The sequence below is a fragment of the Chionomys nivalis genome, chromosome 20 (assembly GCF_950005125.1).
Source record: "Chionomys nivalis chromosome 20, mChiNiv1.1, whole genome shotgun sequence".
Classification (NCBI taxonomy): Eukaryota; Metazoa; Chordata; class Mammalia; order Rodentia; family Cricetidae; genus Chionomys; species Chionomys nivalis.
Genome location: NC_080105.1, coordinates 38,578,862 through 38,601,070, shown reverse-complemented (window position 1 = coordinate 38,601,070; position 22,209 = coordinate 38,578,862). Strand labels below are relative to the sequence as shown.

The following is a 22,209-nucleotide window of genomic DNA, read 5'->3' as shown; positions in this document are numbered from 1 at the left end:
GGGCATCTAGGCTGATTCTATCATTTGACTATTGTGAATAGCCAGGCAAGTGTTTTCATAAACATGGGAAGGAGAAAGAATTGTAAATTGCCCAAGTCACGATATAAAAGATGACCTAAATCTTGATGACCTAAAACTGATAGTAGTAATATGGCAAAAGACACATAAAACAGGGGTAGATAAAATGAAGTAAAATACGGTTGCATTAGTAACAGTGGGTTTCCAGAATTTATTTATTGTGTCTTATAAATCAATGAGAAAAAGAAAGTGAGTCCAGTGCAAGAAATACAACTGGCAAAGGTTGCCCCATCATTTTAACAACTGGGAAGGTGTAAATAAAAGGATGATGAGAATTTTGTTACTAGAAAGCTGGCTAATTGAGTGGCAAAGATGCTCAGAGCTAAATGTGAGGCACTTCTGGGCTTCAGGTTGGAAGGATGGAAGTGGTAGAATCTGTATAGATGAATATTTCTCACCCTTCCTAGTGCTTGTGACCCTTTAGTGCAGTTAGTTCCTCATGTTATGGTGATTTCCAACCATAAAATTACCTTCATTGCTATTTCATAGCAGCATTTTGCTATTGTTAAGAATCATAATGTAAATATCTGTTTTCTGATGGCCTTAGGCGACCTCTATGAAAGGCTCACTGTCCAGGTTTGAAAGCAAAATGTCCCCTGAGGGATTACATGTTTAAACACTTGGTCTCCAACTAGTGTTATTGTTTGGTGAGGTTGTGGGCCTTGCTAAGGGGAGTGGGTTGCTAGAGGTGGCCTTTGAGGATTTACAATCTGATTCCATTTCCTCCTGACTCACTGCCTTCTGAGTGCAGGTGCCATGTGACCAGCTGGCCTCCTGCTCCTTCTGTGCCTCTTGCTGTACCTTTCCTAGCATGATGGATTGTGCCTAGAACTGTAAACCAAAACAAACCCTTTCTCCCCAAAGTTTCTTTTGTCAGAATATTTTATCTCAATGACGAGAAAGTACCCATGCCAATCACTGAGAAATACTCATCAGTTTTCAAAAAAATCGCTATAAATATCATTTAATTCAGCTATTTCATTTTCCGGTGTCTAACCGAAGAACAGCTATGCACGTGCACGGCCATGAATATTGTTTTTTAACTATGGCAATTCATAATAAAACTTCCAAAGTAAAGTGAATCTACAGTTAGAGAATAGGTACTAGAGATGGGAGGGATGGCTCAGTGGTTAAGGATGCTCACTGCTCTTGCCGAGGACCCGAATGTGGTTTCACAGAGCAATTCACAACCATCTCTCACTCCAGTTCCAGGAGACACAGGACCCTCTTCTGGCCCCTGTGGGTACTGCACCCATGAGTGCACAGACATACACAGTGATATACATAAAATAAGCATCACTAAACCTTATAAATGTTGTAAATACCTCTGTGGAGTGTCGGAGAAGCAGATATAGAGAGTTTTCAGAACGCAATTGCTGAAGAAATGACAAGTGGTAGGATCCTATCTGCAGTACGATGATGCTTATGTGTGCATCCTCTCTGTCATGTTTGTAGGCACAAATACATATTCTACAGCTGCACAGAAGTCTAGAGGAAACACGGAATCCTATCAAGTTTTCTTCTAGAAGCAGAGAACAGTGGGGTGGGAAAGAAGGGATAATAAATAGTTTTATTTTCTTACTTTTTCTTGGTGTTTGAAATTTAGAAAAAAACATATCAGGAATTCATCTTTTTTTTTTTTTTTTTTCTTGAGACTGTCCTGGAGCTCGCTCTGTACACCAGGCTGACCTCGAACTCACAGAGATCCTCCTGCCTCTGCCTCCCGAGTGGCTGGGATTAGAGCTGTGTATCACCACAGCCCAACAGGAGGGTGAGCCATTTTAATGCATAGATATGCTAAAAATCAGATTGTGTTTGCTCCTTGGGTGTTATATGGATTCTCGTAAAGCAACTGAATGCTGCTTTTGCCACGGGACCCTTTGGCATGATTCATATTTCTTGGTTGTGTAATCACAAAACAGCTGTACTCTATTTTCCTTTTTACAGTACCGATTAGTGCCAGTTTGTAAGAGCCTTGGCACTGCCAATTGCCAACTCCCTAATTTCTCCCCCAAAGCAATTATATCCCATTTCCCCACCTACACACAAGCGTGAATTTGTGACTAATTTAAGAACCATGAGGGAAAATACTCCAAAACCCATCTTCCTTGAAATAACACAGGGGCCTTGATTTATAGCAGCGGAATCATTACCATCCCTTCTGTAAATACACCAATTTGATAGAAATAGCTTAGGTCAACAGAACCTCTTCCTGCTCCAGAGCCCTGAGGCTGGGGATGGGGGTGCTGAGGGGTGAGGGGGTGGGGTAACTGAGAACCCCAGAAGGTGTAAAATTTCAGCAGAAGGAATGTAGGTCAAATTCAATGACACATTTCCTACAGTTTTTAAAAGCTTACAGGGCTCTGATAAATACATATCCTAAATAAAATAAAATAAAAAAAAAGTAAGTCAATAAAAAATATGTCTCCATCATCACAAGCAACAATTTAGCCATTTCAGATGTTTTAGAATGCCTCTCATAAGCCAGGTTCTTCAGTAGCCATCACTAGGAAGTATAAGGATGACCGTAACACGACCCCTCGCACATAGAATTTCTCTAATCTGTAGAAGAAATAAATGCACTCTATTCCTTCATTGGATGATTGCTACTGAATGCCAATAAGTGCCAGGGATGTGCTGGTGGTGGAGACTCAGCTATGGTCGTGTAAAAAGAGAGTCGCGTTCTGAGCGAGTTCAGAGGGGAACGGGATCGTTAAGTCTCTGATAAGAAACAAGGCTTCATATAAGGTTCATGTGTGCTCTGTCATATCCCTGGGTCTTGGTGGATAAAGACATGGAAGTAGGGAGTCTCAAGACAAGAGAGCAATAGGAACTAAGGGAAGAATGGCAGTAGAGAGTGGATGCGTGAAATGCCGAATGCAAGCCTGAAACGTGTGGCAAACACGTGGGATGTTAGGTGTCACAGCAGACAAGGTCCAGATTGCAGCCATTACATCATGGTAAGATTCCCAGTGTTCAGTCAAGAATCTTCCACAGGGAAACTTGTGGGTCCATGAAGTCTTTCTTTGTGGCTCATTCTCTTTGTTTTCAGGGGATGGAGATGGGGAAGGAGAAGGAAGGAAGGGAGGGAAGGGAGAAGCCTATGCCATGCAGCTCACATCCTACTGGCCAGAGACAAGTCACATGGGCACAGTGCCAGCTGACTGCAAAGGATACTGGGTGGGCCTGAAGTCTCCCCAGGGGCAGAAGAGGTAAAGGAACCAGGTTGGCCATCAGTGTCATTTCTGTCATGGGGTGAAAATTACCTATGAATACTCATTCCTTCAGAGATCTTGTTTAATAGTTAGCGACTTGGCTTTTAGGTATTGTTGCATATATCTCAATCACCACGATCCATGTAGCAACCAGACTCTGCAGTGTAGGCGATGCTGTGGTATACTAAAGCAGTTTAAAATCTGACAGGACCAGGATTCTTGAGGAAGGAGGGAAATCACACAGTGCAATATAAGCTATGTTCCAAACTACCAGCCAAGATGCGTAGCTTCAACTAATACTGTCTAAGTGGAGGGATAAATACGCCCAACAGTGAAAACTCAGAAGTGTATGCAGGTGGCTGAAGCCCCAAGCGAACAGCGCTAGTGTCTGTTCTGAGCGAGCAAGCGCCTCCTGAAACCCCAGTGGTAACGTCTTCCGCGAGCCTTCTGAGGGGAATTATTCAATCTCCTGGCACATGAAATACTGATCACAAGAAGTTTTGACATTTTGCTGGGATCCTTTATGTTTCTTATGTCAAAGGTGACTCGTTATTACCCTGAAGAATACAGCATTCAGGTGCTGGGCAGATGGCTCAGCGATTCCAGGCACTTGCTGTTCTTCCAGAGGACCTGGTTCAGTTCCCCACAACTTTATGGCAGCTTGTACTTTCTTGAATATCAGGCACACACATAGTGCAAAGACATACATGCAAACAAAACACCCACACACATAAAATAAACTTTTAAACACTTAAAAACAAACAAACAAAACCCGTGTTAGAGTTAAGCACAAATAACTTCCCGTCATAGGATAATCAATCATTCCTTGACTTTGGGTAAATCACCTAATTTCCTATAATCTCAGCTTCCCCATCAGTGAGGACAAAAACCCGAAAAAGATAATAACATCAGTGAGTTAAAGGCTGCCTTGGGCTCTCTTGAGTATCTCATGGGTAAATGCACATTGTACTTTTCTCACCATCCAGAACATGAAAAATAAAAGGGTCAAGCATTATAATAATTTTAGAAATCAATATCTGGGAGGACGATTTAACCTGTTTGCAGTAAAGTTGAATATAACAAAAAACCCCAGAGTTGATTCAATAAAGTAGCAAACATTTCATGGCCAGGAGAGCAAGCTTGTCTTTAGGAGGCGCGGTTGTGGCTGATTTCGTTGTCCTTACCTGGTTTTGTTTCTCTTCTGTGCACTTGATTTCCAAACTCCTAACTCCTACATTTGCTATGCACACATAATTGCTTTATTCCTGTCATCTGCTCTTTTATGTCCCTTCCTTTTAAAGACAGGAAGCACCCCCAACCGGGAGAAAATCAGGAAGACCCCCCCAACCGGGAAAAAGTCAAGAAGACTCCCCCAACCGGGAAAAAGTCAGGAAGACCCCCCCCCAACCGGGAGAAAGTCAGGAAGACCCCCCCCAACCGGGAAAAAGTCAGGAAGACCCCTCCAACCAGGAGGAAGTCAGGAAGACCCCCCCCAACCGGGAGAAAGTCAGGAAGACCCCCCTCAACCAGGAAAACTGCACTTTGCTCTCATCTTGGAATAATTGGCCAACAGCATTAAAAATTAATCTCTCGAGAAGCAAATCATGCTTTCTGTCTCTTGATGTGTTTTCTCTCTCACAATAAGAACCTAAAATATCTTTTCAAGTCCTTGGTCACCCCAGTTTTCTCTAATATGCACCTGGATCCTGAGTCAACGCATGGAATACTTACAAATAATTGTTCATGTAAAATCTTATTTACCTAAGGTTGAAAATGACAGTCACTAATATACGCAAACCACTCCAAGCTGTTATGAGGCTTTTGTCAGGTAAAGCTGCGGTTGAAAATGATCTATGAGTCTATGGTCACACCACTCTGAACGCTTCGGATGTCATCTGGGAAAATGACCTACGAGTTCCCACCTTAAGTGTTAAAAGAAAAAAGCCTTTCTGCACTGTGACATTGACTTCAACCTCTGTCTACTGCATCTGAAATCTTGTCTGGCGGAAGAAATTTTTCTCCTGTTCTGTTACCTTTCCCTACCCCTTGTCTCATACTTCAGACTGACCTTGAAGTCCCTAAGTAGTTGGGGATGGCCTTGAACTTCTGACCCTTCTGCCTTCACCTCCTGAGTGCTGGGATTAAAGCCACATGCCACCATACCCCGGTTATATGTAGTGCTAGAGACTGTTAGACAAGTACTCGGCTAACTGAGCTACAGTGAGGTAGGGACACAGCGTTCTACTCCATAGAACACTGGGGAACAGGCCTGTATTATCACTTCTGTCTTGCTTATCATCATAAGATAGGCTACAACTACTATAAATTGCTTTCATATATATATGCATATATGAGTAATATGTATATATAAAATATACATCTATATGTTTCTTTTTAAACTCAGTTCTCTGAAACTATTCTCTGCTAAGTCAACCTTTGGTAACATACATTAGGACTTACTTTATTTTAAGAACTTTTTTTAGATTTATTTATTTTTTTTTATATTATGAGTGTTTTGCCTGCATGTGTGTCTGTGTACCGTGTTTGTGCAGTAACTGCAGAGACCAGAAAGCGGCATCAGAGTCTCTGGAACTGCAGTTATAAGTGGTTGTGAGCCACCACGTGGGTGCTGGAAATCGAACCCCCTAGTACTCTGGAAGAGCAACAAATTCTTTTAATTGCTGAGCCATCGCTCCAACCCCAGGACTTACTCTTAAATATTACTTTATTCTAAAATGTTCCAAAGTTTATTTCCCAAATATGGGGTTAGGGAGATGGCTCAGTAAGTAAGGTGTTTGCCACAAAACAGTGACCTGAGTTTAGATCCCCAGTACCCAGACAAAAGCCAGAAGCCGTGGTCCACATCTGTGCATTCTGCTTTTGGGACGCAGAGACAGGTAGATTCCTGAAGGCTATTGGCCAGCCAACCTAGCCAAATTGAAGAGGCCCAACCAGAGTGAGAGGTTCTATTTCAAATACACACCTACATGAACCATAACAGAGACAATTAAACAAAAACACATAAAATGATCGTAATTTCAATTCATTCAGCTTCATTCATATAAACCAACTATCTTGAGATCTGCCTTCTATTTCCTCCCAGATCATCAGGTCTCTAGGGACTCCACATTCCTCTAGGACCATGAGCACACAGAGTGATCCTGCTTCTTGACTTCATTTCCCCCCAAACTGACTTTCATATAGACTCAATTTCCCTATTCCTAACAGTTCACTGTAATCAAGATACTTGGGCCCAGAGTCAATATTTGACCTTCCCCAGCGTGTGACTATCCTGTTGTGGTGGTAAACTATTCTGAAAGAAAGCAACTTCAGAGGCAGACAAAGCCCATTTCAGAAAACCACAAACCAATCAAAATGCAGGGTGCTGGAGCGCAGCCCCAGCTGATACATCTGCAAAATGCAGAGTGCTGGAGCGCAGCCCCAGCTGATACATCTGCAGAACAGCTCCTGCACCTAAGACTCGGGTCATTTAGAAGGAGGCGGCAGAGAGGTTGTTAAGAGCTGGAGGAACGGGGTTTGCTGTGAGATCATGTCTACCAGAACTCAAGATATCAAATGGTCATCCCGGAAAACATATACATACAATTAACATTTTATATATATACATACACACACACACACACATATATATATATATACACACTGAGCCAGTTGTATTTATACATTTAGAAATATATATCAACAATTAAAGAAAAAGATGCCATGAATTTGAACAGGAAGGTTTGGAGGGAGGAAAGGGAAAGGGGAAATGTGATGGTATTATCTCAAAAAGTTTAATTATAATTTGAAAAAGCAATTTAAGAGAAACAGGGCTTATTTTGGCTCCAGGAACCTGTAGAAGAAAGCAAGACATGTCAGCAGGTGAAGAAAGTGTGGTGTGCAGTAAGGGACCTGGTTGGTCACATTGAGTCTAGAATCCGGAAAGAGGAGTAAAGGAGAAGTGGAACCAGGCTGTTAAACTTCAAGATCTGCCCCCTGTGATCCACTTCCTCTAGAAGGTGTCACAATCTTGCCAAACTGTGCCACTAGCACATCGCAAACACACAAGCCTGTGGGGGATGTCTTATACATTCAAAGCACATTTAATAAAGACACCTAATGGTTACAGTCTAACATGGGGCTCATGTGGCCAACTAATATCTTACACATAGCTGTGAATAACTCTCTACAATAAGAATGCTTTGGTAATTGTGTTCTCTGTACTTAAAACAATTATACTCTCTTGTATTGCTGCACTTGAGAATTTAAAATAATAGTAAAGAAATAAGAAGGCAATGTATGGCTAGTGCTTTGAACATATTCGATCTCTAAGAATAGAGCTGTAGCAATACAAGCTCCTATGAGGAAGAACAATGACGATAAATAAAGGTGTGTGTTTTACTCTCAACCTGTGTGGACCCCTTCCTTTTAAACATACATAGATGAACATAAAATTGAAAAAAAAAACTGCTGTTAGGAAGGAAACAGCTAGCAAGATTTTGCCATCTTTGTCCAGTTATTCCCCTGCACATACACATTAATATTTAATAGTTCCAAATATTGCACAAAAAGACTGTTCACAAACAGCATGTTAGATTTCTAAATCTTTCAATTGTCTTCAGAACCGTGACTTTGCAATTTTCCTGTGTAAATGTTTCATTGTTTATGCATTCTCTATCTGAGGTATTTATTTTTTCATAGTCTCTCTATTGTGTCAGACAAGGTCACTATTCCAATGATCTCTCTCACACACACAGACACACAGACACACACACAAACACATATGCACATAGATGAAAGTTTCTGTCTTGCTAGCAGCTCCCATATAAACACACTAAGGCTTAATATTAATTATAAATGCTCTGCCAATAGCTCGGGCTTGTTATTAGTTAACTCTTACATTTAAATTAACCCATATTTCTTATCTACACTCTGCCATGTGACTTGGTACCTTTTCTCAGTACAGCATGCTTATCTTGCTTCTTCTGAGTCTCTCTTGATTTTAGACACCACCCTTTTCTTTGCATCCTTGGTTTGACTCTCACCTAACGTTATCCTGTTCAGCTATTGGTCAGTCAGCTTCTTTATTAAACCAATCACAGTGACAAATCTTCACAGTATTCAAAGGGATTATTCCACAGCACTCATACACAGCAAAAGTGGATGGATGGGAGGAGATTCTATATCTGAGAAATCTTCTTGGGAGAGTTACATAATAGCTCTTGGGAAGAAAACTGACATCTATTAAAATGTATGCCAATCACTGTTCTTAAATAAATAAATAAATAAACAGACTCCCAAAGTTTTCTGCCCACACATAGTGGATGACAAAAGAGGAGGAATATTACGCTGAGAAACAGAGGGTGTTAGAAAGTCCCCCAGGGTTCACAGAGACTGAGAGAGGGTGGGAAAATAAGACAAAGACTAGCGACAGGCTAGCCTAGTTTGGGCAAGGCAAAACAAACAACCTTGTCTACAGTGGGAACAAACACTGGGGACTGGTGGAGAGTGATAGAGGACACACACTTGATACTGTCCTCTGGCCTCTGCAAGCACACACACACACTCACATACACACACACCTACATACATGCATGCACACACACTGTATAAATTTGAAGAGTGGATAAAGCTGGAAAGTGATGGGATACATACAATCGGGGTAGAAACAAGAAAGGAAAGAAAAGAAAATGTAGATTAAAAAGTATGACAGAGACAAAATGGACAGACTGTAGCTGCCAATAAGAGTATAAGGGGCTAGAAACAAGAGTCTAGGGACACTCCAAGTGCCTGGAGAACAGGGATTCATAGAATAAAGCAGCTAGAAGTCAAGTGAGGTCCCCAGAGGGCACAGGGCCTGTTTCCAAAATGAGTCACCCCGATAGAGATGCCAAGCAAGACACCAGTCATATGGAGCTGGAGGCTTCTGAGATTCTTGAGGCATCTTCACAAAGTCTTTCCTCCAGTGAGAGAGGTGGGTGAGGAGGTCCTAGGAAAGATCACAGGGACAGAAAAGCAGAAGGAGATGGAGACAGCTGATTGGGAAATATCAAGATTTGGCAGGTCAGTTTTCATACAGTATAAAGAGAGAGAGAGAAAACAGGTTTGTTCTCTCCTTGACTCATAAAATCCTATTGGATAAATGCTGAGATGTGCACTATTGACCACCAGGAAGCACCCCGACTTCATAGGTGTGGGGGTATCTGATCCTCTGGACAAAGACAGCAGCTCCAGAACTGGTACCAAGAGGCTGGAAAGGTGAAGGGTATAGAACCGAGTCATAGGGCATGTCCCTTAAATGCCTGGGGCAGCTCAGGTGGTACTCCCAATCTAAATTGTAAGTACTTCCATTATAAACAACTGTGGGTTCTTTGTTCTCCACACGAGTCTGACTGGTTTGTGTAGGGAATGCCTTAAAACTATGAGGTTCTAAGTCCTTATCCATCTCTCTCAGGTGAGCATTTTTTTTCTCTCTACAGAAAAGAAACTGCCTCACTATTTCTCCCCATGTTCTCACACCAACTTCTCCCCTGTTCATTATTAAACACCCTCTCTCTCCTCTATGCTTCAGCGTTGTCTTATGTAAGCTAACTAGAATCACTCAAAGCCATGGAATGACGTTGAAGGGATGAAAACAGGCGTTTTGTTTATTGAAGTCTCCATCATCAAAATACATTGTAAACATGCGTGAACATTTTGAAGAATACATACATAAATGAATGTTACTTATAAAAGACTCCATAATATAAATAAAAAAAGACCAGGCATATAAATAAATGCCACTAACTGTAGTGAAAAGACCCAGTACTGACCAAGAGCAGAGTCTTGAGCAGAGTAATTCCTTGAACCTGAGTGAGGTCATGACAACAAAGCATCCTGTACAATATCAGGAGGCTCAGAGCTGTCTGTGTGAACCCAGTTCAGATGTATGCATTGAACTTTAAATACTTGAGGCCATAGTAAGCAGGGAGAAATAAATCAAGCAATGCCCAACAGCTCTCGAAAAAACCCTCGCATGAATTTCTTACAGGAACATGGATGAGATGATTCAGACATAGACCGTGAGGCCATGTAGCTGGAAATAACTCGTGAGTTTCCTTGGACCCAGCGACATAGCTAGGCAGGGCCCGGAATTGCGGAGTACAGCACTCCACTGTATAGGATTCATGTACATTGTAAGGCATGGAAAGATGGTAATAAATGTCAGGCAAAAGGAACAAGGAATAATTTGGTTTTATGTTTATTCTGTATTTCCATAAAATAAAGGATTTAAAACATTAGCTGCTACATTCTGGTTATAGTTCAGGAAAAAAACTTTATAAGAAACTTTTTATTTTACTAGAAAAAATAAAGACCTGAGAGATCTAGAGAGATAATTTAGACATTAGAAGATTATATTGCTCTTTCAGAGTTCCAGGCTTAGATCCCAGTATGGACATGGCAGTTCAAAATGGTACTCTATTTAACTCTAGTTCCAATGGCCTCTACTGACCTCTGATGTGGGATTCCCCTTTGTTGTTGTGTATACGATTGGTTAATTAGTGGGACCAGGATTTATTCCTAGTGCTTGAACTGGCTTTTTGAAGCCCATTCTCTTTGGAGGGATACTTGTTCAACCTAGATACAGAGAAGAGGGCCTTTGGTCCTCCCTCAAAGTGATGGACCAGACCTGAAGAATTAAATAGAGGATGCAAGCAATTAAATAACATCATCACCACCATTATATCCCAATACATATGAGTAATAACATAGTGTAGTCATAAAAGGTACCGACAAAGGAACAAAACCAACAGTTTAGTATAAAATGAAATAAACTGTAATTCCAGAAAAAAAAAAAACAGGGAAGAGTATTCTGTAGTGGTATGGTTTTTGCAGACACTATGCCAACACAAAACATTACTCATCGTAAGAGAGTAATATCCATTGTTTCTATTGAAATTCAACCTGCCAGTGATATGGCATTTATACTATCATTGGAATACTCATATTGTCTCCTTTTCTCATTTTTCTAACTTTGATTTATTATTCTGTGTGTGTGTGTGTTCATGTAAGTGGGCATGCGTGTGCCTCAGCATGTAAGAGGCCTGGGATAACTTTTGGAAATTAGTCCTCTCCATATACCTCGTGGGTCCTGGGCGTTGACCTCAGCTGGACAGTACTTGGTAGCAAGTTCCATTACCCTCCAAGCTATCTCGTGGGCACCTCGTTTCCATTTTTACATATCAATTCTCCATCCTAATAATCAAAACCGGGAAATCTCATGTGACTGGTTATGACTACCCAAGAGCAAGAACTCATTAGATGTTTTTTCCACGAAAAGTGTCAAGTATCGCAAACAATGAGGTAATGATATAGCCCCCCAAATCCCCACCCAACACCAACAACTGTCAGCCCTGTTTTGTCTCTCTTCTCTTTTGGCTGAGCTGTGGATTTCTCATATACAAAAGCACATAAGCTGCTTGTGTTTAAGCTCACCTGTGTTTCCCTAGTATACAAACATTCATTCCATTTCCATAGTTATCATCCCGATTGCTCATGGCCGGGAAGTAAATGCCTCGTATCCTAGCCTCAGCTACAGCGATGCACTTTTCTCCCTGCTTCCAGACCAGGGACTGGTAACTCAAATCACATAGCATTGCAGGAATGGCCACCTAGAATCCACAAGGGTCCCAACATAGCCGTGAGGGTGGCCCATACATAACGGAGCAGTGCCAATGCACTACAAGCCTTGCACTGGTTCTCCTCTGCTGGTCTCTGTACACCCATAAATGCATTGCATTTTATGTAAAAATATTGTCTGCATTCATTCTACATTAGTCCTGACCTTCTGCCCCCTTGTAGAAGCTTATTCCCTACAGAAGGATAAGAACTTCTGCTACTATCATCTCTCCAAACTCTTTTATTTTCTGGGTTATTTTATTTTTAAGATAGGATTTCTCTGTGTATCTCTGGCTTCCTGGAACTCACTCTGTAGACCAGGCCGGCCATGAACTCACAGAGATCCACCTGCCTCTGACTCCCTAAGTGCTGGGATTAAAGGTGTGCACCACCACTGCTTGGCTTCTAACACTATATCAAAACGGTGCACCTGCCCTGGCAGCCAGGTTGCCTGCCCTGGTCACTTCACCTATAATTATTTCCCTCGTGTTTCTTATGAAATTTAAACCAGGTCACTTTTCCGTTTATCTCCCTTTCATGATACGATTTTTATTAGCTCTCTGCCATGTACCAAGCAATACACTACTGAAATGTGCGTTCCATTCACAGTTAGACGAGGCCGGGGATACGACAGTACCTAAGATGCATTCTGTTCACCACAGATTTCTTGAATGGAAGAAAAACGAGCAAACCAGAGGTGAGTGTCATTCCTGCTGGTGCCGAGTTCAAGAAGACAGGAAACAGGCCGGTGGTTCTTCCCACCCCTTTGTAATGGGAGGGGGAGACCGCTGTTTGTTATTCTTGACATTGCAATAGAAGTCTAAACAGAAGTTGTCCCTGCGCCACGGCAGTAGACCGAGTGCTGGAACACTGTTCCAGAATTAAACTATATGATTTCCAGCAGCCCTCCCAGCAGAACTGTAAATGAACATTTTGGGGAGACCGTAGCTGAGTTCTCACAAATATCCATAGCAGAACAGCAACTCAGCAACTTTGGATCAGATTCTTATCCAAAGGCATTACTGAATGTGCTGGGCTTCAATTTGGGGAACAAGAATTTTTTTAAAGTACATAGATAGACCCGTGCAGGTAACTGTATTGTTTACTAATGGGGCTTGAAGATTATTAGCTGATACTAAAAGCAATAAACACTATTATTGCAGAAACAGTGACCTACGACACTTCTAAATTCCACCCTGCACTTTCACCCATGCTGCCTTTAATCTATTCGTTTTGGCAAAACATTGAAAAGATTAACCATGCCTTTTTAATGACCCAGAACCTGTGCGGAGACAGCCTGGACTCGATCCCTCCGATTCTGAGTCTGAATCAGTCCTTGTGCCCAGGCACCTAGCTGATATTCCCGTGTGTGCTGCGGTCAAGATCAAAAGGGGAAAGAAGCGCTCAGGGTCACGTGAGTGTCAGTCACCACAGGTACTGAGCTGCGCTTGGGGCCGGCCAGGTGTGCCCGCCCTGCCCTGCGTCTCTCCTGCTTAGGAACAGACAAGCCACGAGAGACTGGAGAAGAGCGAGGCGAGGGGCAGGAAGGCCATCCCGATCCCAACCTCACTCCCCTGGAACGTCCGGGTGCGGCGATTGCAGGGGACCAGGACAGCAGGGCCATACTGCCTGGGGCTCCACCGCGCGTCCGCGCTGCACCGAGCCGACACTCAGGCGCCGCGGGCTCGAAGTCCCAGCCAAGGGAGAGGTGAGGGCTGTCACTCTGGCTCCCAAGCCCAGCAGCTGGGCAGGAGGCTCCCGTGCGAGCCTGGGGCGCGCGGCCTCGCGGGTGCATTCCAACTTCTCTACGGAGCCGCGCTCCCGTCCTGCGCGCTCCCGCTTACCCTGTCCCTTTCTCCCCCCCACCCCCCCCACCACCACCACCACTCCTCTCCTTTTTATTCTCTTGCTTCTAGGCCGACGTGTGTAAGTTGCGTTCTGGACAGTCCCAGCTGTGATGCTGAAGAGCTCCGAGCCAGCGCTTGGCCGAGCCTCGGGCTAGGATCCCGGACAGAGACCGCCCCTGAACCGGCGCTGACATTATTCTGCACAGCTCAACGGCTACTCGCGTCTCCGCTGCCCTAGTTGCGGCCGCTCTGCTTCCCCTAGGGACTGGGGTCGTGGCAGACTGCCCACGCGCCGGGGATCTGCACGCCTGGGTGAGTTCCTGGTCTTCCTCGGCCATCCCGGTTGCCGTGGAGAACCTGTTTACCTTGCAAACTTGAGACGTGACCAAAACAGACCAGCCTGCCTTGCAGCATGTGTTTCCGATGGCTGGGCGGATAATTCAGTGCTCAGAGCGCAAGGGGACATGCGGGAAAGCTTAATGGTGAAGATGAATTCGTGTTTCTGGGTGCACGTGTAGCTTTCCCTTTAAAAGCCAACTAGGGAAATGATTTTCTGCCCAGCAGGAGGCGGGAACTGAGTTAAATTCGCAACCTGAAAGTTTCCAAAGCTGAGGATGAAAATACAATTTATTGGAAAGATGTCAAAATAGAATGATGCATTAGCTTGGGCTCTTTGAGGTAAATAACATGCAGAAAGAGGCAAGGTTTTAAACAGCTTCGAATCAAGCCTTTCTTGTATCTCAGTTGCTATGCATTAAATCTTTTCAATGCACTTAGTAAATTTCGTGCAGGAAAAGACTAGAAGAGATGCGTATCCTTGGGAGATTAAGGTTATGGCCAATTAGACTAGTGAGGATTGGCATTTAACACTTTATTTCCCAGCTAAAAGCACGATTATTCACACGGCCCATTGAGCTATCGTTCTGCTTCCTGGAAAAGGAGCGATCATTTGTATTGAGGTTTAGCTAAGGGAAAGTTGTGGGGTTTTCAGAGATCAGTATCTCTGCCTGGCCACTAGGGCACTGTTAACAGCTCTGGTGCCTTAGAGTCAGTTGGGGGAGGGTGTCTGGGGATGAAGATCACTGGGGAGATGAGCCTGCTACTCTTGTCCAAGCGTTGCCACTGACTGACTGGTTGTGGCATCTTATTTAAAAGGAGGTGGACAAGTTGAAAAGTATCTCGTCACCAGGAAGCCATTCATTCCGGAGAACTGCTGCTTTATCAATCGATGCCTTTGGGTACATTTGTAAAGAGAGCTCTCTCTCTAACAGGCCCCTTTCCCCATTCCAAAGAAATGCTACTTCTAGAAAGATCTGATTAGGGTAATGATGCTCTTTGGAAAGAGTTTGTCCTTGGACGTGTGTCTTAGTTTAGCTTAGGTACAAAGGTACCTCGGGCATTTTAGTAATTTATTTACTAAAAGGATGGCGCCATTGAAAGTGCTTGGTCTGAGTAGTTAAGAACTTAACCTGATTCTAAATGTAGGGGTCAGGTGGCACTGGGTTCTCAGGAAGCCTTAAGCCTCTTTTTTGTTTGTTTGGTTTTGTTTGTTTGTTACTGACTTTTGAGAGGACTGTAAAGAAGAAGTGCTAACTGGGCGTAGTTCTGAAGGGTAGGGGCATTTATGCTTCTTTAAGAATGGCCCTCCAAAGCTTGATGCCTTTGACTATGAAGGATTTGTCGCTACCTTGAACAAGCCACAAGCAGACTTGTTGGCTATACACAGCATCTTTTTGTTTGTTTGTTTGTTTTTCTTTTTCAAGACAGGGCTTCTCAGTAGCTTTGGAGCCTGTCCTGGAACTCGCTGTGTAGACCAGGCTGGCCTTGAACTCAGAGATATCCACCTGGCTCTGCCTCCCAAGTGCTGGAATTAAAGGCACGTGCCACCTTCACCCACCCACACACAACAATCTGACGTTGAAAGAAAAGTTCGCGGTGACTTTCCGCCACGGATTTTTAAGCAGGATTCCAACAAAAGATGTCATTGAAATTAGTCCCAGGCAGAGTGAATTGTTGCAATGGGATTGTCAGTGATCTTCGGTTTTCTCTTGTAGATGAATACTGTTCTAAAAAGCAGTGGCACAAAAGTGTAGAGAAAACTGGGGAAGCTGACAGAGGCTACAGGGAATCAAGCTGACCTGAGTTCAACTCTGACATAATTTGGTCCCTGGGAGCACAGAAAGGACAGTGATTCTAAATGGCCAGTTGAGTGCCCCTTGGGTTTTGTAACTCACTTCTCTAGGTAGCCAGAGGGAGAATTTTGCTTAAGAACCTTTGATTAGAGCTGCTCAGAGGAGGAAAATGTCATTCATCTGGGGGAACGTCCATAGCAAAGAAACTTCCAGCCACCCAGGGAAAACATTTTGCAATTTAACTAGGTCTTCTAAAGTGAAACCCAGCTCATACGTGAAGTGGGCGTAATGATTCCTCCGAAGGTGGTTGTGGGGAGTGGATGGGATAATGGTGGTAAAATGCATAGTCCACTGTTAGCACGCAGTGAGTAGTTATAAAGAGTGGATAGAGGCGCTGGAGATGACTCCACAGTAATAGCACTTACTGCTCTTTCAGCCGACCAAGAGTTCAGATCCCAGTATGGACATCAGACAGCTCAGAAATGCCTGTAACTCCAGCTCCAAGGAATTGGACACCTCCTGCTGGTCTCTGTAGGCATCTATGTGCACATGTGTGTGCACACAGACACACATGCATATACATGCATGCATACTCACAGAGAGAGAGAGAGAGAGAGAGAGAGAGAGAGAGAGAGAGAGAGAGAGAGACTGGATAGAAGAGGAAGGAAGTGAACTGGGTGTATTGATTGATATAGTGATACCCCCCTAAAGTTGCACAGAGGACATCTTAGGGTTTCTATTGCTGTGAAGAGACACCATGACCAGGCTAACTCTTACAAAAGAAAACACTAAATTGTAATGGCTTGCTTCAGAGGTTCAGTCCATTATCATCATAGCAGGGAACATGGCCTGCGGGCAGAAGTGGTGCTGGAGAAGTAGCTGAGAGAGTTTTACACTTTGCAGGCAGCAAGAAGTAGTCTGTCATACTGAGGGAAGCTTGAGCAAAAGAAACCTCAAAGCCCACCCCCAGAGTGATGCATTTCCTCCAAAATGATCACACCTACTTCAGCAAAGCCACACCTCCTAATAGTGCCATTCCCTTTGGGGGGCCATCCTCCAAACCACCACAGAGGCTTTACTGCATTGTTAACTAGAAGTGAATATTTGCTCTTGAACTTCCTGCCTTCATTACCACCAGCTAAATGAAACTCACAAGGCAGCCCATATGTAATATTAGGCATAGAAACTGAAAACGGATGAAGGCAGAAATGGGGAATTTAACCTGCAGGTTTAAATGCTGCTTACAGAAACTATATGAAGGAAGAGCATTTAGAGGAAACTGAGCAGTACCTGCCCCAAAACCAGAGGGGCTGGGAGAAGTACCCAGAGCTCAGGTGTGTCTGACAGGGGCTGTGTGAAGGAGTCCGGAGCAGTAGGGCTGGCCTGGGAGAAGATTTTTTTTCTTTTATATAGTCTTAGTAGAAATTTGTGGTATGTGGATGTCTTGCCTTGGGGTTGTTTTACTCGGGTTACATACACTATTAATTGACAAAAAGGCATTTGCAACTTTTAAAGTTAATGTGAAATGAAACAGTATTTATCATAATTCATCCACCAGTGCTTTGTGTTGGGAGGTGGAAGTGTAAACCAGAAGTCAAGCACAGAGGTTGTCACATGCAAGGCCCTTCGTCTACCCCCACACCCTCTGCATCACCCTAAATGAGGTTTAGATTAATCTGCCTTTAACTTCTTAAAGATTAGCAGAGTCTGGTTTAAAATGTATGCAAGGTCTATGTCTGCCCCTCACACAGGCGTCCAGGTTGAATCTGGAGCTGCAGGGCATGATTCATTTCAAAATCTCCTGGGGAAGGCTCTGGTCGCTCAAGGAAAGGGCAGAGTAGTAGCATGAAAACCTTCTCCCCTGATGGATAGATCTTCTCAAGGTCATTTGAAGGATTTATAGTTGGTCGTCTTCTGCATATGGGTGGATTTATTATTCTTCCTCCTCTCTCCTTCTGTCATTCCATAGGTGTCCTTGGTAATGTCTCAGCTTTTGAAATTACATTTTGACTTCAGTTCCATTGCTTCATTTACATAGTCCCGGTCTGATGTGTGACCTTGTTCTCTGTCACACGACTGTGTGCCAGATGGACACAACCTTTCCCCCTTTTATTTTTTTTTTCTCCTAAAGCACTTCCTGCCCTAGGTGTACCGAATGCTCCCTTTCTTGTGACAATCAGAAAATTGTCACAGCTCCTCTAAAGCAGAAAGGGGAGTAGCTGGGAATGAAGTGTGCACCAAAAAGCTAGATGCAAAGTTGCTGCTTAACAAAGAGGAGAGTGCTTGTGAGCTCCATGAAAGTCCTGCCAAGCAGCTGGACTGAAGTGGCCCCAGGGCCACTGCCTTCATTGCCACCATCTGAGTCCTGAGACTCAGCGGCCTCTAGCAGAGATGCTGACTTCACAATGTGTAATTTTCCCGTGTTCTAATAATATATTAAGACCTACACTCTCAACCCCGGGAGCAAAGGGAGGGAACACTGTACCAGCAGCAAAAAGCAGGCCAACCAGCATCATTCCTAAACACTTTGCTTCCTTCTCCAACCATTCTCTCTGGAAGAACCTAATCTCTTGTTGCCCCTTCAAAGGATTGTGGGAAATGTAGTCTACAGAGTTCTAGACTCACCAGGGATGAAATGAACACTTGAAGGAGTTAAGAATGAGAGTTGAGTTTAACATGTGTCTAAAATAGGGTTTCCAAGAGACAGAGTACTCAATTCAAAGTAGGCGAAGATTGACTTTGGATTATATTTTGTGAAAGAAAATAAAAAATAAAGTATATGGTAGCCCAGGACCCTTTCAAACAGATGGATATTGCAGGTGTGGAGGCTGAGATTTCTAGGGGAAAGGGCATTAAGTAAGTAAATCTTACTACACCTGCCACTATACATCTAAACATGAAATATTCTTTGGTTTGGATGACGAAAATGAGTTTTTACCTGTGACTGTGTGTTTTTATGACATGTGGTTGGTCTAGGTACTTCCTAGTGTGAGTGTGCAGGAGTTAGAGGCCACTATTGGATATCTTCCCTTGATGTTTCTACACCTTCATTTTTCGAGACAGCATCTCTCTGAACCTGAAGCTCATCAAGTCGGCTTACACTGGCTGGGGGATGAGCTTGAAGGATCTGCTTGTCTTGCCCTCCAATTGCTTGTCCTGACCAATGCTGGCGTGGCTGGCACAAACCCTGATGCCCAGCTTCTCACATGAGTTCTGGGCAACTCAAGTCTTCATGCTTGCTGAGCAGATACTTCAGACTAAGCTATCTTTCATGTTCCAGGAAAATGATTTTTACAATGATCTTCCCCACCAAAGCTTCAGCTAGCGATACCCATTCCATGACCCACAAAACAAAGGAAGATCAGAGGCCATTCAGAAATAGTATCTGGCTGGCTGCTCCTTTCATTAGATGAATCACCCAGGAACTTGTGTTTTGCCGCCTCTTTCTTTCCTTTGCGACAGTCACAGTGTTCTTTCTAAAGCTGAAAAAGATATAAATGCCTTGTTTCTTGGATAGCAAAATAAAAATATACTTGAATTTACTTCAATCACTTCTTTTAAGCCCCGTCAAGAATGAAAAGCATCCTCATGCATATTCTTGTTGAGTATACTTGTACTGGTGAAGATAGATAGGTACATCAAAACCTGCATAGCAGTTTTATTCATAATTATTAACAATTGGAAGTAGCTAAGGTGTTCTTAGGTGAATGAATATACAAATTGTGATATGTCCATACAATGAACTATTAGTTGGTATTTAAAAAGGAATGGCCTATATGAAGACATGGATGAACCTTAGATGTATAATGTTAAGTGAAAGAAGCTAGTCTGGGAAGGATAAATACACTACAGTTCCACTAACTGACATTCTGGAAAAGCAAAACTACAGACAGTAAAATAAAGGATCAGGGTTGCCAAGGGGTCAGGGGTCCAGGGACAAGATGAACAGGAGCCTTAGGAAATTTTAGGGCTGTGCAAGTTTTCATGGATATACAGTAGTATACATCTGACCAAACTCAGAATTAGGCAATACAAAGAGCAAATACTAGAATAGACTATGGATATTGGTTAACGATAATGGATCAACACCAGTCCATCAATTGTGACCTGTCATGCCAATGCAGGTTTTTAGTTTGAACATTTTATAAGACAATTTTTCACAATTAGAAATTCTGGTGGTGCTAAAGTACAACATGCAAGAGGCATTAATTCAAGGGGTCTCAGGGACAGTATGTCAAGGACTAAAACCAAAGTTCTGTGTCAGGGCATGAGTAGTGGCCCTGTCCTATGCTCAGCAGGCGTCTCCTAAGCACCTGAGGAGCGTCCATTTCACCTGAACTTTTAGTAGGTAAGGAGCATGCACAGGCTCTCAAGCAAGGTGATCTCTCCTTGCCAGGCAGTTTCACATTGGTTAAACACTTGGGTGAGAGCCCATAGAATCTATTTACTGATAAGCCTGAACCCAGATAAAATGCAAGCCCCTGCAAAGCTGTCTGTCACAGCGCCCCTCCATCACACTACTGCAGGCCTGGATTGGCTTCTCTGCATGCTTTCCTAAGCAGAAAACTTGAAGGCTTTGTGCCAAGTTAGCAGGAATGTGGGCGAGCTCTTACTTGACTAGGAGGGAATATTATAGCTCCTACAGAACATGGGGAAAGAGTTGTATCCTCCACCAGTCCAGTAAGAAGCTACACACACACACACCCATAAGAATGCAGAACATATAGAAATATGTGAGTAAAATGTTGTTATCTACTTCTAAAGGTTTGTGTTTTTCTTTCTCAGCCAAAGTAATTTACGATCTTATTCTTGATAGTCTATCTATCCTGACTATCCCGCTTGTTACAGTGCAGGCTTTTGGAAATGTATTAGCAGTGTGTGCACACAGAAGCCTTTCTATTTATCATGGCGAGGCATTTTATCTGGCGCAGGACGGATGAACCAACCGCTTTATGTGTAGCATACTGTGTCAGAGTAAGAATGAGTTCGGGAATGGAGAGGGTCCTTGTGAAGGCACACCTGAAGAAAACAGACTTCACACTCTGCTGTGGATTCTGCTATAGGCAAGAAGCATCTTGCCAATTACCTGTGAGGTTACAAACTTTTTATGTGTAGCGTGTGTGCCTACTTGTCTGTATATGCATCATGTAAGTGCAGGGCCCTCAGAGTATTGGGTCCCCTGGAACTGGAGTTACAGGCAGTTGTGAGTGCTGGGAATCGAACCGAGGTCCTCTGAAAGAGCAATACATGTTCTTCAGTGCTGAGCCATTTCTTAACTGTTTTTTTTCTTCTTCCAAGCTTGTAACCAAAATTTGTAATTCAAAGTTTGCCTTTTGAATTCCTACTGCTCTGTGTCTTAGGATTTATCCATTCAAGTTGGACATTGAAGATTAATTGAATATTTCTGTTAGATAGAGGACATTCTATATGTTGTTTCTTGACATGATTTCTATTATAGGTCAATAATAGTCACTAAAACATTAGTTACAGAATTCATGATGTAGTAGCTACCTTGAGTAACTGTTGCTTTCTGTTCATCTAAACATGGCTATGGCTGTGTGAAAAGGGTGCTTATGAATCCAATGCTCAGTCCTTAAAAACTAGATACGTATTTTCTATGCTGAGGGATTCTCAGGCATACATGAACCTCTTGTATCCATTTTGGTTTTGCATTCAGCTGCCTATGACTTGGTTTTCCCTTGAAGAAGCTGTGTAATATCTCAGTTCCTACAAGTTGAGGAGACCATCAAACAAAGATCTGAGCCAGGTGATGGTGGTGCATGTTGTTAATCCTAGCACTTGGGAGGCAGTGGCAGGTGGATCTCTATGAGTTTGAGGCCAAGTTGATCTACATGGTGAGTTCAAGCATAGCCAGGACTACACAGAGAAATCCTGTCTTTAAAAATCTAAGTAAAAGCCGGGCGGTGGTGGCACATGCCTTTAATCCCAGCACTCGGGAGGCAGAGGCAGGCGGATCTCTGTGAGTTCGAGGCCAGCCTGGTCTACAAGAGCTAGTTCCAGGACAGGAACCAAAAGCTACGGAGAAAGCCTGTCTCAAAAAATCAAAAAAAAAAAAAAAAAAAATCTAAGTAAAACAAAGATCTGATGGTCTGTATAGAACTTGGAGCTTTCCATGCAAGTTTCAGAGAACCAAGTCATTCCAGGTTGTTTCTGTTATTTTTAATGAATTTTTCAAAATGATATGTCTCCCTAATTTTGAAAATATGCTTCTGCATCTCACCTAGTTGGTACTGTGAACATGCCGTATAGTCAATGGCA

General features: G+C 43.1%; 1 protein-coding gene across 1 annotated transcript in view; it reads left to right on the top strand.

Annotated features, from left to right (window-relative positions):
* Window positions 1-13,439: 13,439 nt before the first annotated feature.
* Trmt9b (tRNA methyltransferase 9B (putative)) overlaps window positions 13,440-22,209 on the top strand; it is a 47,585-nt gene continuing 38,815 nt past the window's right edge. Inside the window, exons 1-2 of the mRNA XM_057752864.1 lie at window positions 13,440-13,659; window positions 13,868-14,110. The gene's annotated coding sequence lies outside the window, so the exon portion shown is untranslated. The remainder of the gene's footprint in view (window positions 13,660-13,867; window positions 14,111-22,209) is intronic.